The sequence below is a fragment of the Neltuma alba genome, unplaced genomic scaffold (assembly GCF_004799145.2).
Source record: "Neltuma alba isolate B1F8T4 unplaced genomic scaffold, ASM479914v2 tig00005336_pilon, whole genome shotgun sequence".
NCBI classification, from domain to species: Eukaryota; Viridiplantae; Streptophyta; class Magnoliopsida; order Fabales; family Fabaceae; genus Neltuma; species Neltuma alba.
Genome location: NW_021634067.1, coordinates 13,584 through 31,393, shown reverse-complemented (window position 1 = coordinate 31,393; position 17,810 = coordinate 13,584).

The following is a 17,810-nucleotide window of genomic DNA, read 5'->3' as shown; positions in this document are numbered from 1 at the left end:
ATATAGTTTTGCCTTCCACTAAACGATGACCATATATTAGGATGATGATGGTGAAAATGAGGAACACAATGGACAAAATTAAAATCAACAAGAGCAAGGAAGAGATTTGGACCCTAATAATGATAATCTTGATGGCCATGCTAGGAATAATGATAATGGTCAACCTGACTAGTCGTGCCTCCACTAAGACTACAGGTAGGGGCTCCACTAAGACTACAGGTAGGGGCGACAACAAAGGTAATGACTATAACGGTGTTATTTCTTTTTGCCTTCATTGCCTCCATTTCTACCTGCTAAGCAGCCTTGTCTTTTCTTCCATATATGATGGAGTTCGACAAAACACCTAGATAGAGGACAATGAAGCATCATAGCGTCACTAGTCACATCATAGCGTCACTACTCACACGCATGAAAGGCAACAACAAAGAGAGAGGGTGAAGTTGACTTGAGATTGAGGAAGTTGAGGAGCTAGAATATAAACAAAGCATTATTTTTTTTTTCTTTTTTAATATGGACCTTACTTTAATTTTGCTTTAGACTAGGCAATTTTTAATTTTTTTAATGTTTTTTTTTCAAAGTTAAGTTTGCATTGCCTAGAAGTGTTGTTTGGCTATAGGTAAAGGCCGTAGGAATTTCATCCCAAAATAGCTTTTTCCATAAGGACTGAACTAGACGCTCCGCAATATGGTATCAAAGTCTAGTTATGAGGTACTTAAATTATTAAGCCCTAAAATCTTGATTGTTACCAAAGTCTAGTTACAAGTTAATTAAATTTAATTAAGTATTAAATTAAATTAAGTTAAACCTAGACTCTGATACTATATCAATAATTATTTGTGATTATTTTTTTCAATTTAGTTCACTTCTAAAAGAAATTTTATTACTTGTTTACACTCTTTTTTTTCTTCTATTATCTTGTTTACAACAATTTGGATGAAGATGTAGAATGTGTAGTTTGTTCATAAGAAAGCTATATAAGAAAGCTATATAATGCTTTCATCTTTCTACTCTTTACATTATTAATATTTTAGGTGAAGATATAATATTTTAGGTGAAGATATAGTTCAGTATTCCTTAGCTAATCCCCTAGCCTAATTAACTAACAAATTAACAAGTTAACAAATTATAAACAAATTAATGCGCCAAGCAAGTATGCCAAAACTTTTTCACCAACTACACAAGCCAAACTACACAAACTACACAAGCCAAACCAATGGCAAACAAATGTTACAATGCAAAATGCATTCTTGCAAGAATCGATCTGATCTGATCTCGCTCAATAAGAGAGCTCAACAAGAGGCCTCAACAACAAGAGAGCTCAACAAGAGGACTCAACAAGAATAAGAGGACTCAACAAGAGGGCGAAGATATGAAGGTTGAAGATACGAAGGTATGAGTTTGACTTGAGCTATAAAGTTTACTTCACAACATCACGGACAACTATCCCCTTCATCTTGTCATATAGAGGGGCGGCAATACCCTCATAAACCTTCAACATAAACCTTCAACAGTTCACTTGCTTCACCCTAGCAAGTGCTTCTGCTCCGCGCCGGGTATCATTCTATGGCGCGTATCATTCTATAGATAGAGACATTACCAATTACCAATTAATACAATAAGATAAACTAAATAAAAACAAAACATAATTTACAATTGCAATTACTTATAGACACAAGTAATATTCTGAAGAATAATTAAAATGAATTAACTACCCTAGAGGAAATAGTTAGCATTGATGGCCATACATACAAGCGTCCTTATTAAAAGAAATTAACTACCCTAGCTATCAATTCAAATTTAGCATCTAATGTTGCTCATGGCAAACGGTTCCGTTTCATGACCAAACTCACTCAGTAGAGCTGTTGCACCGAAAAAACATTGATTTATTGCTTAAAAGAAACCATGCATCATCTTATTACGAATGACTTATTCATTCCTTGGATTTCGCATAGGGAGTATGGCATTCAGAGTAGTCAGTAAGTAAACATCAATACTCAATGAATTCTAAAATCTGACAAGAATACTAAATAAGGCCAACGTCCCAGATTGCCTTAACAACAAGAAACCACATTCAAAAATCGGGTCGGCGAAAAATGAATCACAATATTTCTAACGATCCGAAGGACAGAACAAATGCAATAAGGTAAAACAAAATAGAAAAGAAATGCTTCGTCTGAGTAACTCACCCACGATCAGTGCGCCGGAAGTGAATGGGCCCGTGGGAAGGCTTGGTTTTCATGCGCTTGTGAAGGAACCTACTTCATCTTCTGCCCCACGAGGCCACCAGAGATGCAAATCTCCTCTCACCTCCCCGCAACGTCCTTCTGGCCATTGAGGAGCTCCTTGGCCATGATAGAGGCTAGACGACAGCCAACATGTGGTGAGGAGCATCGATCACCACCCTCCTCTTCGCGCAGATCCCTGATCCTGACACCATCGTCGCTCGCTCTCACACAAGGCTCTCCGCCCTCTGCTCCAATTGAGGCTATAAAAGAAAGAGAGGAATGAAGAAGTGGCTAGGGTTTTTGGGTTATAATTATGGGCTAGGCTTCAACACAAGAAATCCGGCCCACACGAAATAGTCCAGATAAGCGCATTTATTTGATCAGCTTTTGGCCCACAATAATTAATAAATCAACTTACAAAAATTAATTAGCATTTTAATATGAGATTTATATAATTTCCTATGCGTCAAAAACAACTAAATACTGCTAATTTATTGTTTGATATAAATATTCCCAAAAAAAGGGAATATTAGATGGAAGTACGTTATAACATACTCTAAAAACTTTTCAATTGACGAAAAAAGAATTATCATTCATAAAGTTCTTGTGCAAGTTGAGATAAATTTTTATGGGTTAAGATAAATTCAGGGTCACAAAATATGTTTTCAATAGCAGTTAATCTTAAAGTATTTCAATCATTTTAGTGTAAAGTATTTTTCTCTGTTTTAATATGATAGTAATTAGCTTAAGATGAATGGACTACTATGTTTTTTGTAATATAACCCAACTTTAAATTGTCAAAGCTTTATCACAGTTACATTAGATTGAACATGATTTATAAGGAACCTAGCATCATTTCCGACGTTATATATTTTAATACCTGAACAATGACTTTATTTCCACATATTTCTTATATAAAATTTTTTAAAAGAATTAAGCGACCAGGTATTTCTTATAATTTATGAAATTCACTTGCATTATGCACTAATTTTGGTACAAGAAGAAAAAGAAATGTAAAGAGGTTTTTATCCTCACTAAAATGATTTTTATAATTTAAAATTAGGTTAATATCATTTTTATCCATTTGGGCATATTTTAATTTTTGTTCCTAAATTATTATAAACAACATTAGAGAGCAATGGTGTAAAATCAACAAATATAGCACTGGATGTTGTGCGGATGGTAGAAGCAGGGGAGAAAATACATCTTCAGCCTCCTATTTTTTTCCTCATTATTTCACTTCATCACTTTTAATATTATTAATATCATTTCAACATATTTTCATACCATTGCTGGGACCAAATAAAATTTTGGGAACTAAAATTATAGATTTAAAATTTGAGAGATCAAAATAAACTCAAATTTTAAGGGCTAAAATTATATTATCGTTTCAAAACTAAGTATCTTGGGAATATAAGTGTATAACTCAATAGGTGTTTTAATGGGATAGAAAGTATTTAAAAAAAAATACTTTGTTCTAAATATAATTTACTGAGTGTTATATTTATATTTAGGACCCCAGTAATTTCATAAAAATTGAGATAACTGTGTAGACCATAAAATTATGTCTAAAATTATGGTTTAGTTTTTCTCATGCCTTTTAAATGTAACTACAGCTTTTGCTTTTATTAAGGGAGCTTATTATTAAGGGAGCTTATTTCTGGGTTATTAAACTGGTTTTTCTTTTTTTTACAAGGCAAGGCATGTACGTTGGGCTTGCCCTAGAATGTAAGACTCATTTTTTCTATTTATAAGACTCCTCAACTATAATTATGAAAATTATGAAGTAGTAGAGTAAAAAAGATGATTATGATGTTTTAGAAAAAATATATCACTTTTCTTATAATTAACTAATTTACCTAAGCCTTAACTTCCTAACCTTAATAGCTGGAGTGGAGTACTGGAGTACCAGAGAACGCGTACACTTAGTTATTTAGAAAATACTCATCCCATTTTAAATATAAATGTAAGATTTATTTTATAATGTTTTAATGGGATTAAAAAAAGGAGAGGAAAGAAAGTTTTTGTTTAAAAATCAAACCAAACAAAATTAATTTTAAATTTGAATAATATTTTGATTTGATATTCGAGAATTAAATAGAAAGCATACAAATAATTTTCATATATTCCCTAATTCAAAATAAATAAAAAATAATATTGATTAAAATTTAAAATTTAATCAAATATTATAAAAGTTTCTAGTTTCACCCGAAAAACATGGCTCCAAACTCCAAAATCAAATCATCGGTTCAATGTGTAATGTGCAGATTTTGCAATCATTCTCCCACAGCGCAAAGGAAAGCAAAGAGAGAAAACACAACGCAAAGGAAAGCAAAGAGAGAAAACCTACGCGTGCGTATGATGCGTGACAGTACTCTCGGTCTTGGTGTCACCGTCTTCTTTGTTCCATCAACTCATCTTTCATCTCTGCTTTTTCCTCACAACTCATCTCTCATTCTACTTTGTCATCAATCCTCTCCCCTCATTCTCGTCATCAGAAATTGAATTCAATTTCATCGCGAAAACACCTCTAGAGCGGTAGACAAGTAAAATATTTTTCTTTTCATCAGTTTTGGTGTTTCTTTCTTGTTTTGTTTTCCCACTTAAGAGGGAAGAAGGACGAGCAACTTCTAAGCAAATGGAGGAAGTGATGAAACTGGGAAAAAGAGATCGTGGCAGGAGACAACAGAAGAGAGGAGTACGAGAGGAGTACGTGCTTTTTAGTGGCGGTGGAAAGATGAATTGCAAAATGCGAAGTGAGGTGGATATATACCGTATGATTGGGAAAGATTGGGAAAACTGTGTGAAGTTAGGTTAGGTTTCTGAAACGGTTTTTCAAAATCAGAGTTTTGGTTTATTGCTCCAAGCATTAGCAAGCATATATGACAAAGAATCATACCACACAAGAGGTAGGAATGAGAGATGGTGATGTGATTGTAACTGAAAGGACAGAGAATCAAACCGCATTTTTTGAGCTGTTGATCTTAAGAAGTTAGGTTATTAGATTAATTTTATTTAGGTTATTAGGTTACTTTTATTTGGGGAGACTTTGTTGTTTGTTGTTTTTTTGGCTCTAAGTTTTTCCCATTATCTACCTCCTCCTCCTTCTCCTTCTTCTTGTGATAACACATTCAGGATTTAAAATATTATATTTGTTGCTTTTTCTCCAAATTAATTTTCTTGGCTTGTAACTAATATATAATTTAATGATGCATATAAATATTTTAGAGAGATTATGTACTATATGCTATTGCATCAAATAAATAAATAATATAATATCTAAAGTAATTTATTTATTTATTTTAATCTCCTCAAATTAGTCCTATACTGGAGGTAGTACTCACATGCAAGTAATGAACCTCATATCTAGAAAGGAAAGATGTGTTTTGCTTAAATGACAGAAACTATGATGAGAAAGATGGATCGGCTTGGAAGTGGAAATTTATAGAGAGAAAATATAGCATTTGGTGAGATCGAAAAGAATAAAATTAATGGATGTTTATGGAGGTTGAAGAATTTTGTTATTTTTTTCCTTTTACAAAGTTCATGTATATTTTTACACCCAAGTAAATTTCATGGTACTTAATGCCCCTTGATGTAAACTTTGTTGTTAAAAATGCACCTTAAAACTAACTTTCTAGGCCCCTCTAACAGTAAGGGATAGATAGTTATGGTTAATGGCATGGTGCCAGATGCTCCTTTTGACAACTTCATGTATATTTTTGCACCCAAATAAACTTCATGGTGCTAGTGCTCTTTAAGGTAAATTTTGTTGTTAAAATTACACTTAACCCTAAAATATCATATAATCTATATTTTATGTAATTATCATATTAACTTATACTTTTTTTAATAATTTGTACATATAAAAAGTGCTTTGATAGTACTATCCAAACACTCTTACTTTTCATAATCACTTTTTCACAAAATCTATCCTTCACAAAATCTATTTTTTCCGGAATTTATTCTCCACAAACTATTCTTCTCCAAACCATACAGTTTTGTTTCATCCAAACACACCTTAATATACAACCATTCAAGATTGACGAGATTAATAAAAGAACCAAAACTAATAATATGGGATGTTTGGCGGGGCAAAAATATTGTATGGGCCTTATTTTAGGTTTACGTTTTTCACGGCAATACGTTTTTCAAAATATTTTAGTGTCCAAAAATTTCCCCTCTTCTTATAACCTAAAGAATTCAGTTATGCCATAAATTATTTGCCTGTTTTTTACAAGATACTTCGGGCCATTTCTAGGAAATTCCCAAGAGATACATCCAGAAGATCCTTCAAAGATTTGTGTGATTTGAATGGGATACTTTAACTTTTTCCAGTTTGAGGTACATGATGAAAGAGCAAGGAAAAAAGGGGAACATAAACCAGCACATGAAAATTGAATCATGCATTAGTGTTAGAAGTGAAGAGAAAAAGGCTAAAACCAAGGGGCTAGTAGCCAATGGCGCACTGGAATAGGATTCCTTCGAGCAATACATGCGCTGGAAAAAAAAAAAGGCAAGGTACTTCGAGTTAATCAAAGAGTATCCACTCTCTCCTTTTCCCTTTCATTTCCCTTTCACCTTTCATTTCCCTTTCAGCAGTCATCAATTATTGATTTTTTAAAAAAACCAAATAATCAATTAAAGATTATAGTGAAAAGCGCACACAAAGAGACAATTATGATCAATTAAACTACAAAGGGAGTGTAACATTCCATTTTTCTTTATCTTATTATAGGATTTAAGTTATATGGGTATGAGATTAATTAATAATATCTAAAATTTAATCTTACTGTATGAATTGTAAATCATAATTTTTTGATATATATATTATGAAAAGATTTTTTTTTTAAAAAAAGAGGGTTATTATATATAAATATATATTTTTAAAAAATAATAATAATAAAAGCAAGTGGGTGGCACGTGGGCCACCCATCGCGTGTTGGAGGAGGGGGAGGTTAATCCCCCTATTCTTTGGTCCGTGGGTCTCTAAAACAAAAAAAAAAAAAAAGAAGTATAAGATCATTTCAAGTGGGGGGGAGTCACGTGTAGCCCCCACTTTCAAACACTCTCCCTCCCCTTTTTTCTTTCGCTTTGTTCGCATCTCTTGGTTTGTCTTTCTTCTTCCGCTGCCGCGTAAGAGTCAGTGAGTGTGTGAGGGAGTTTGAGGGTGTGAGAAAGAAAAGGGTTTTACTTGGACACATATAAGATACATATAAGATATCTAAGTAAGTCATCTTCATCCTAATTTTTTATTATTTAGCTTATTCTTTTTTATTTTCTAAGTTATGGCAGAATGAATATTTTTAGGGCTTGTTAGATTTTTAATTTTTAAGGCTTCTAATTTAGTATTAGGATATTAATAGAGCTTATGTGGTTAGAATAAGAGTCTTATGACTTAGATTTTAGTTGGATGGTTGATTTGAGACAATATAAGTTAGGGTTTGGTTGGGAAATGGTGATTAGTGTTAATGATGATATTAATTTCAAAATTTTTCTCTTAGTTGAGTTCATTTGAGGTTATATTGAGGATCCAATGCTTAAACTTTGAGGATTGTTGTTGAAATAGTAATGTTGATGATTCTTGGAGAGACTTTAAGTAGTGGAAGTTGGGTGTTTGGAGTAAATTGAGGAAAATATTATAAGTTATTGATTCTAATGAATGGGAAATGATTAATGGAAGAAGGGAATAGGATTTTAATAATAATTGAAGGCATAGTTGATATACGGTTATTTTTCTAAGAGTTAAAGTAAACACATTTTGGAGATTTTTAGATGATTTGAAGGGATTATTCTTATTAATAATGTGAATGAGAGAAATAGAGTTGGGAAGTACTAGAAATTGTCACTTGGAAGAATAGATGAATTATTATTTTTCCTAAAGATAATTTTTTTTAAAGTAAGCTAATTATGGGGATTTAGTTAATAAACTACTTTTATGCTATATTAATTAGTCTTTTTATTAATATATGTTTATAAACTTATTGTTGTAGAGTGAGCTTGGTTTGGGCTCTTGGGTCTTGAATCCTCCTACTTTTAGTTCTTGTGTCAAGAACTTGAGGTAACCAGTTTCTAATTTACCTTGTATGCTTGTTGATGTGATTATAAGCATGTGTTGATATTATAAATGTTATCAATATGTGTTATGGTGATTTTTGTATGAAAAGTAATTTATATATCTATATCAAGATTTATGTTTCATTAAATTTATTAGTTAAGTGGGCATGAATTATTTCATCTTATGAATATCTTGTTGATGTTGAACAAATTTGATTATTGAATCTGAGAATACTTTATGGATATGAAATTGTGTGGAAATGGATGGTTGGATTGTGCTGTGTTGGTTGTGCTGAAATGTAATTGTGGGAGGTCTGATTATTTATACCACGTGGTATAGCCGCCACTTGGCACCCAGTGGTTGGCATTAACATTCTTAGGGCCCTCAGTATCACCCTTCCTTTGGCCAGGTCAAGGGTCAGCCCAAGGGACATGACACCTTTCCATATTCCAAGGAAAGGGAACCCATGGTCCGATATGAGCTCTGTAACTTTTGGCCAAGTTACACCTCATTATTGGAGAGCTTGGTGCAGTCTTGTAAAAGAGACGAATTCTGTTATGTGTGAATAGCCCATGGGTTCTGTCAGAGGTTACAAGGAGGCTATAAGGATGGTTGATGAAGTTCTATGCATGCAAGTTACTTTTTGAATTATTATATATTGTTTTCTGTAAAGATGTTTAACTTATATGTTATTTGAAATTGTACTTTGCCCACTTAGCTATCTTGTAATCACTCCCTGAATACTTGTTGAATTGGAATTGTGGTTACTGGGTCAATTTGACTCACCCCGTGGTTATTTAACATTTTTCAGGCGAGGGTTCAGGTGTTGGTCCCAAGGGGAAGGTGTCTGAGGCTTGAGTTTTCCTTTCCACTCTGTATAGCCTCTGTTTTGGTATACATGATTTTACTGATATATATTGCCAAACGTTAGGGCCTTTTTGTTATACTTAACATAATCATAGCCTTTCCGCTGCATTCTAGACTTGTACTCTTGGGCGGAGCCCTTTTTAGACATATGTGATTGCTATTTTGATTGCAATTGATGATGGGCAGTAGTGGTAGTTATTTTGGTGGACTTCAAATGCCCTAGCCCATTTACAATTGGTCTTAATTGTATTTGAGATTCTAGAGTATTGCTGATGGATTTGATATATACATGAAAAATCAAATGTTGATCTTTTCTGATTTGATTAACTATCTACTACTCTGTTAAAGATTTGGATTGTTATTGACTATGGTAGATTTCTATTTGATTAGGTTTGTCCTTCCTACCATGGTTAGCCTTTTAAAGCAATTATCGTTTTGAAAATGTTTATTTACTATGAATTACGGGGGTTGTTACAGGGAGCAGGAGACAGTTACAGCCATAACCATGCAAACTGCCATAACCATGCCATAACCATGCAAACTACAACTGATTTCAGAATATCGGAGAAGCAACCTTTGGCATTTGCCAGCACTACCATTTTAAAGTTGGGAGTAACAAATTTTTTGCAAACTGAACAAAAATATATAAAAGAAACAAAAAAAAATTAACCTGAATTTATCTAATTATAGATATAAGATAATATTATCCAATCTTCATCATAATAAGTTTGGCAAAATGTTACATAACATCGTATAATAGGTTTGAGTCTAAAATTACCAAACCCTTTTTAACAAATCCTTTTTAACATTTTTTTAACAGAAGAGAAACAGTTTTAGAGACTTAAGTGTAAAATATAGTTTTGGATAAGTACAGTTTTGGATAAGTACAAGTAGGACTAAATCGTAAATTAGGTAAAAATGAAAAGTAGAAAATTTCAAAAAAATCTCAAAAACTAGAAAATAGAGAAAAAAATATTGTCAAACTCTGCGCGAAGAGAAATAATGAAAATAGCAATGGAATCTACAAGTTTTATGGTGAGTAATTATTTTAAATAGCAAAACACGTCAAAAATATACACGAAAAAAGAAAAGAGATTAAATAGTTAAAAAGTTATACTAATTTCATTCATAAAATTATTCCCACCGTGACTTTAATAAAATATAAAACTGATAAAAAGACATTTTAAAGAATGATTCCTAAGTGGGCTCATCACTCATGAGATCATCACTCATGAGAAAATTCATACAACCAAGGGGTTCGTAAAAATAATTATTTTAAATAGCAAGGACCTCAAAAATATATGCAAAAAGGAGGTTAAATAGTTAAATTATGCTGATTATACTGATTTTTAAGTGAGATTTAAGAATTTTTGAAACAAATAGAAAGAGTTCCAGAGAAAGCTAGGAAGAGGAAAATATCTAGAGAAAAAAAAAAGACAAAAGCGCTCATCAGGAGAATCGAGGAGAGAAGAGGCAGCAGCAGAATAAGACAAAAGACATCAGGAGAAAAAAGGAAGTATACTTTTGCTTTTAGAATATGTGGCACTTGTCACCAGATTTTGACATTGAAAATCAATTTTACTTAGATTTTAATAGAGAAGATTTTGACTTTGAAAATTAATTTTATTTGGATTCTTTGAATAAAATCGTATAAGAGAACAATTATTACAAAACTTGAACATTAATCCAAAAGTTAAAGTTAAGAGAAAAGATTAAGTTCTTGGGTATTATGTAATCTCTTGTTCTACTATTGATGTCATGTGTTTAGAACCTTATGTCTAATGATGTTGAGTGAAAGCCCATATGGTTAGATATGGTTAGGAAGTTAAGGAGTCAAAGAAAATAAAAAAGAAAGTTTGAAATAGAAGGCAGTAACTATTACTATCCTTTTATGCTTGGTATGCTCTGGTTTGTATTTGTTGCACCGTTGCTAGAAATGCTGATCTTAATATATTCTTATGCCATGCATTTTTATACTAACCGCATATCATATATTAACATACATGCACGTCCTAATATTTGCTATTAAGATTTCTGAATCTCACCATCTTTCTATCAACCATATTAAATCAAATGACAAATCAATCAACGATATTCAAATGATGAAAAGGGAAAGCTGAATAAAGGCAAGAAGAAAACAAAGATATTAATAAATATGTAGAGTTCTAAGAGCACGTGTAGTCCCATTTTCTGCTGATCTACCCGCCTCTGTGCTGTCCTATCATTTCTTTTTTCCAGTTCAATTGATTCCAACGCCTTCCATTAACCCTTGTTTGTTCTTATTTTTTTCCACCTCCAGCTTTCCCCAACTTCACACTTTATTTTTGCTTAGCCGGATGGTCCTGGTGGTTGGTCCGGTTTGGTTTATAAGAACATTTCAAACTATTCGCCTTCCCAATTTCTTACTCTAACTCTTAATCCATGCAATAACTCAAGCACCATTTCATTACCCACCCGGATGGTGCTGGCTCAAAATCTTCACTTCAATCTATTTAACCTCCAAACCTCAATTCCATTGTTTCATACCTCTTCTTTGCCCTCGTTTATCTCGTTTAAGATGGTGAAACGCCAATTCTTCCCATTCATCCCTCTTTTGTCTTTTGAGCTGCCTGGATGTACTGTCCTTAAGGAACATGTAGAAGTTGTTTGTGGGATTCTAAGGTATTTGAACAAAAAGGAAGTATACTTTTGCTTTTAGAATATGTGGCACTTGTCACCAGATTTTGACATTGAAAATCAATTTTACTTAGATTTTAATAGAGAAGATTTTGACTTTGAAAATTAATTTTATTTGGATTCTTTGAATAAAATCGTATAAGAGAACAATTATTACAAAACTTGAACATTAATCCAAAAGTTAAAGTTAAGAGAAAAGATTAAGTTCTTGGGTATTATGTAATCTCTTGTTCTACTATTGATGTCATGTGTTTAGAACCTTATGTCTAATGATGTTGAGTGAAAGCCCATATGGTTAGATATGGTTAGGAAGTTAAGGAGTCAAAGAAAATAAAAAAGAAAGTTTGAAATAGAAGGCAGTAACTATTACTATCCTTTTATGCTTGGTATGCTCTGGTTTGTATTTGTTGCACCGTTGCTAGAAATGCTGATCTTAATATATTCTTATGCCATGCATTTTTATACTAACCGCATATCATATATTAACATACATGCACGTCCTAATATTTGCTATTAAGATTTCTGAATCTCACCATCTTTCTATCAACCATATTAAATCAAATGACAAATCAATCAACGATATTCAAATGATGAAAAGGGAAAGCTGAATAAAGGCAAGAAGAAAACAAAGATATTAATAAATATGTAGAGTTCTAAGAGCACGTGTAGTCCCATTTTCTGCTGATCTACCCGCCTCTGTGCTGTCCTATCATTTCTTTTTTCCAGTTCAATTGATTCCAACGCCTTCCATTAACCCTTGTTTGTTCTTATTTTTTTCCACCTCCAGCTTTCCCCAACTTCACACTTTATTTTTGCTTAGCCGGATGGTCCTGGTGGTTGGTCCGGTTTGGTTTATAAGAACATTTCAAACTATTCGCCTTCCCAATTTCTTACTCTAACTCTTAATCCATGCAATAACTCAAGCACCATTTCATTACCCACCCGGATGGTGCTGGCTCAAAATCTTCACTTCAATCTATTTAACCTCCAAACCTCAATTCCATTGTTTCATACCTCTTCTTTGCCCTCGTTTATCTCGTTTAAGATGGTGAAACGCCAATTCTTCCCATTCATCCCTCTTTTGTCTTTTGAGCTGCCTGGATGTACTGTCCTTAAGGAACATGTAGAAGTTGTTTGTGGGATTCTAAGGTATTTGAACAAAAAGGAAGTATACTTTTGCTTTTAGAATATGTGGCACTTGTCACCAGATTTTGACATTGAAAATCAATTTTACTTAGATTTTAATAGAGAAGATTTTGACTTTGAAAATTAATTTTATTTGGATTCTTTGAATAAAATCGTATAAGAGAACAATTATTACAAAACTTGAACATTAATCCAAAAGTTAAAGTTAAGAGAAAAGATTAAGTTCTTGGGTATTATGTAATCTCTTGTTCTACTATTGATGTCATGTGTTTAGAACCTTATGTCTAATGATGTTGAGTGAAAGCCCATATGGTTAGATATGGTTAGGAAGTTAAGGAGTCAAAGAAAATAAAAAAGAAAGTTTGAAATAGAAGGCAGTAACTATTACTATCCTTTTATGCTTGGTATGCTCTGGTTTGTATTTGTTGCACCGTTGCTAGAAATGCTGATCTTAATATATTCTTATGCCATGCATTTTTATACTAACCGCATATCATATATTAACATACATGCACGTCCTAATATTTGCTATTAAGATTTCTGAATCTCACCATCTTTCTATCAACCATATTAAATCAAATGACAAATCAATCAACGATATTCAAATGATGAAAAGGGAAAGCTGAATAAAGGCAAGAAGAAAACAAAGATATTAATAAATATGTAGAGTTCTAAGAGCACGTGTAGTCCCATTTTCTGCTGATCTACCCGCCTCTGTGCTGTCCTATCATTTCTTTTTTCCAGTTCAATTGATTCCAACGCCTTCCATTAACCCTTGTTTGTTCTTATTTTTTTCCACCTCCAGCTTTCCCCAACTTCACACTTTATTTTTGCTTAGCCGGATGGTCCTGGTGGTTGGTCCGGTTTGGTTTATAAGAACATTTCAAACTATTCGCCTTCCCAATTTCTTACTCTAACTCTTAATCCATGCAATAACTCAAGCACCATTTCATTACCCACCCGGATGGTGCTGGCTCAAAATCTTCACTTCAATCTATTTAACCTCCAAACCTCAATTCCATTGTTTCATACCTCTTCTTTGCCCTCGTTTATCTCGTTTAAGATGGTGAAACGCCAATTCTTCCCATTCATCCCTCTTTTGTCTTTTGAGCTGCCTGGATGTACTGTCCTTAAGGAACATGTAGAAGTTGTTTGTGGGATTCTAAGGTATTTGAACATGAATCCTGAAAAGGAAATTCTGAATCCCTATTTTACTTTATTTGTTATTTACTTTTATAATTTTTGTTGTTCTACACTTGTTTTTATGTATTGTGTTGTGTGTTGTAACTCTGATTACTCTTTGCATCTCCAAACTGGTTTTTATTTACTTTATTTGTTATTTACTTTTATAATTTTTCTTTGATGAATTAATCTAAGTGAATGAAAGGTTGTTCTACACTTGTTTTTATATACCGTGTTGTGTGTTGTAACTCTACTTACTCTTTGCATCTCCAAACTGGTTTTTACTGTCTTAATTTTGGTTTATATTGAGAGGTTTTGAAAAGCTTGGTATTTTTATCTTATTTTTAATTTTTATTTCGTAGTTATATCTAGTTTTATTTTAAATTTTAATATAATTATAACTTGTTTTTAATAGAATTAAGATTTAAAATGTCACTCATCACATTAAAATTTAAATAAAAAGATAATAATAAAAAATAATCATCATGTATATTTTATATTTTTTAAATTACATGTTTTTTTTAATGGGTTGAGGCATGTTTCTACCCTAAGTGTGGGGGAGTGTGTTTTTATTTTGTGCAAAAGACCAAGGATTTCCTTGTTTTATTTGTATTTTGTTTTCAAACTTTTTTGTGAGCAAAAGGGCTCAATTTTTAAAAATTTCCTATACTTTTTAGATTGAATTCGTTATATTTTTTGGTGCAATTAGGCTTAGTGAATGTGAATTGGAACAAAAAAGCCTAATTGGAATGGATTTTGTGATGCATTGAGATCATGGTAGAGAAGATGATACATCCATTTTAAAATGCCAATTTGATGAAAAAGCCAATCTAAATCAATTTCATTTCTTAACCCTTCTTACGTGAGAATGAAGTCAAATTGTATTGCATCTCAGCCTTGTATTGACTTTTATTTTAGAGTATTAGTTGAAATTGACACTTCATATTATTGGTTTATTTTAGAGTATTAGTTAACAGGTGAATTACAAATGCTTTGTATCAATGCATCATCTTAACTTCTTTATTTATATTCCTTTTATTAATATTATACCTTATATTTTCACGCCAATTATTATTTACTTTAATAATTAATAAATTGTTTTAAGGCATGTTTATTCTATTTTATCAAACAATATCATCCCATTTTATGTTTATAATCTTCATAAAAAATAAATGATTTTCTGTTTGCAACAAAATAATTCATCTTCTCTAAAAATATTTTTACTCTTATATTTTATGAATATATATACATGTGGTGACAATTAATTAATTAATTATATTAGTTATTATACATGTAGTATGTTATTACAAAAACTAGTTGTGAAAAATGTTATGGGATTTTATGTTTAAAATCTTTAAAGAAAATTAATATTTTTCTGTTAGCAAAAAAAATTCATTTTTCTATAAACATATTTAATATTATGTTTTATAAATATATATACACATATTAATTATGTATTAATTGTATTATCTTATATATTATTAATTATGTTAGTAAAAATTATTTCATTAACAATTTTATTTCTTCAAATCAAAATATATCATAAAATCTATCCCTTATATAATTATCATAATAATTTATACCTTTTTTGGTAATTTTCACGTTTAAAAAAACAAAACACTTCTGATAATAACTATCCAAACACTCTCACTTCTCAGAATCACTTTTTCACAAAATCTATTCTCCATAAAATCTATTCTATTTTTCAGTTTGGTTTCAATCAAACAAACACACCCGAATCGTTTGCCATACATTTTCGTGTTCACGAACAATGGTGCATGATTAGGTTAACAAATCCTCTATACCTGAGTAGTGAGCTTGAGTAGTGAGAAAGGCTCCGTGGCTGGCTTCGCCTGTCGTGTCATGTCATATCTTTTCTCAAAATATAGGCCTGTCTCCCTCTTTGCATCCTGTCCACCTCTTTGCATCTTGTCCACTTGTTCTCCTATGTTCTCCTATGAGAGCCAGTGAGTGTGAGAGTGAGGCATCAAGAGGAATTTTTTTGTCTGCTCAAGATATTTGTACTTTTTAACTGGCAGCTAGTAGAAACTCACGCTGGTTAGTTTCCAAACCAGTTTTTCATTCCCCACAGGTATTTGGTCCAATCAAGTTTAAGAGTTTCAACTTCCTGTGGAACCAAATACATTAATTCCTTGATGGGATTTTCTTTTTGAGGGCATTTGTTTACAAACTAAACAAACAAAAGAGAAAGAAGAGAGTATCAAAGATCAAAAGCCTCAACAATCCAAAAGCACACTCCAACACTCTAGCCACCCCACTATTAGTTCATACTTACCCTAAATCCAAAGCTTTTTCACGATCTCTTTCTATTTGCTTTTTGGAGGCCTTCTCAACGCTATCCCTAATTCTAGCCATCAAAGAATCAAACCCCTCCTCAACTGCTTATAAAGAAATGACCACATTACCTCCGACAAAGTAAGAACAAACATCACGAAGGCAAGAAGGGGAGAGAGAGAATGGACGAACGTGTGACGACGGTGACTTCTTGAGAGAAATAGAGCTTGAGTTGGCGGCGAGGGTGGGAGAAGGAGAGAGTTTTGACGACGCTTGAGAGATGACTTGTTGAGAGAAATGGAGATGGCCACTTCTTGAGAGAAATGGAAATTGAAGGAGTGAAAAGACTAGGGTTTTAAAATTAAGAAGAATGAACCACGGGCAAATACACGGGTAGTATGAAAAATAGTAAAGGGCAGCGATGGTAAATTGAAGCCTCAGAAAGCCTCAGAAATCTCAAACACGACGCCTGAGGAGTCACGCCACGGCGCCTTGACAGATAGAACTGGGTATAACATTCACCCACACCCACACACACAGTGACGACATGGACAGGAGAAAGAGGTGAGGGTCAAGTGCATAACCGCCCGCGCACTTTACGCCCGCTGGCAACAGCAAAGGACGGAGGACGAGCGAAGGGAAATGACGGTGGGTAAGGAGTCCTCCTCTCCCCAAACCATTTTTTAATAAGAATCCATACTAAAATAAGTTTTTATGGCGTTTAGTAATCTAAAATATGTTTTTAATTTATTACTAATTTGTTACTGAGAAAACAAAATTGTACCAAAAATTATTTTGTGATACCGGACTGAAAAATACTTTTAAGAACAACTAAGAAAAATCTTCTGAAGTGTTAAATGAGACCTCCTAATATATTTTTCTTAAAGCTTCTATAGATACGATACCCCAATACATCAAAACTGTTTCAACATAAAAAACAAACAAAAACTAGAGCAAACATATAATAACAGATTCTGAGCAATAAGAACACTAAACTTAGATATGAGGTGCTTTTAGAATATGTCTTATCTTAGTCACTGAAAAATATTAAGTGTATAAATAATTAGAGCTCTGGCAAAAATTTTCAGAATGTATTTTTTATTTTTTGTGATTTTATTTTCTCCATCTCCTCCCCCATTGCCTCCCAAACCATCCATATATCCCAGATTAATCAAAATAGAATTTGATTATACTAATGGCAAACTCATTCCCATTTACTCGCCTACGGTGCCGTGTAAATTTTTTATGTGAATGAAGCCGGTGGCTGATTTAGAGCCGGAATTTTTTCTTGAGAAACAGGCTTAAAGGTTAAAAGGTTTATATATATTTTTAATATTTAGTTTGAAATTAAATTTTCATGG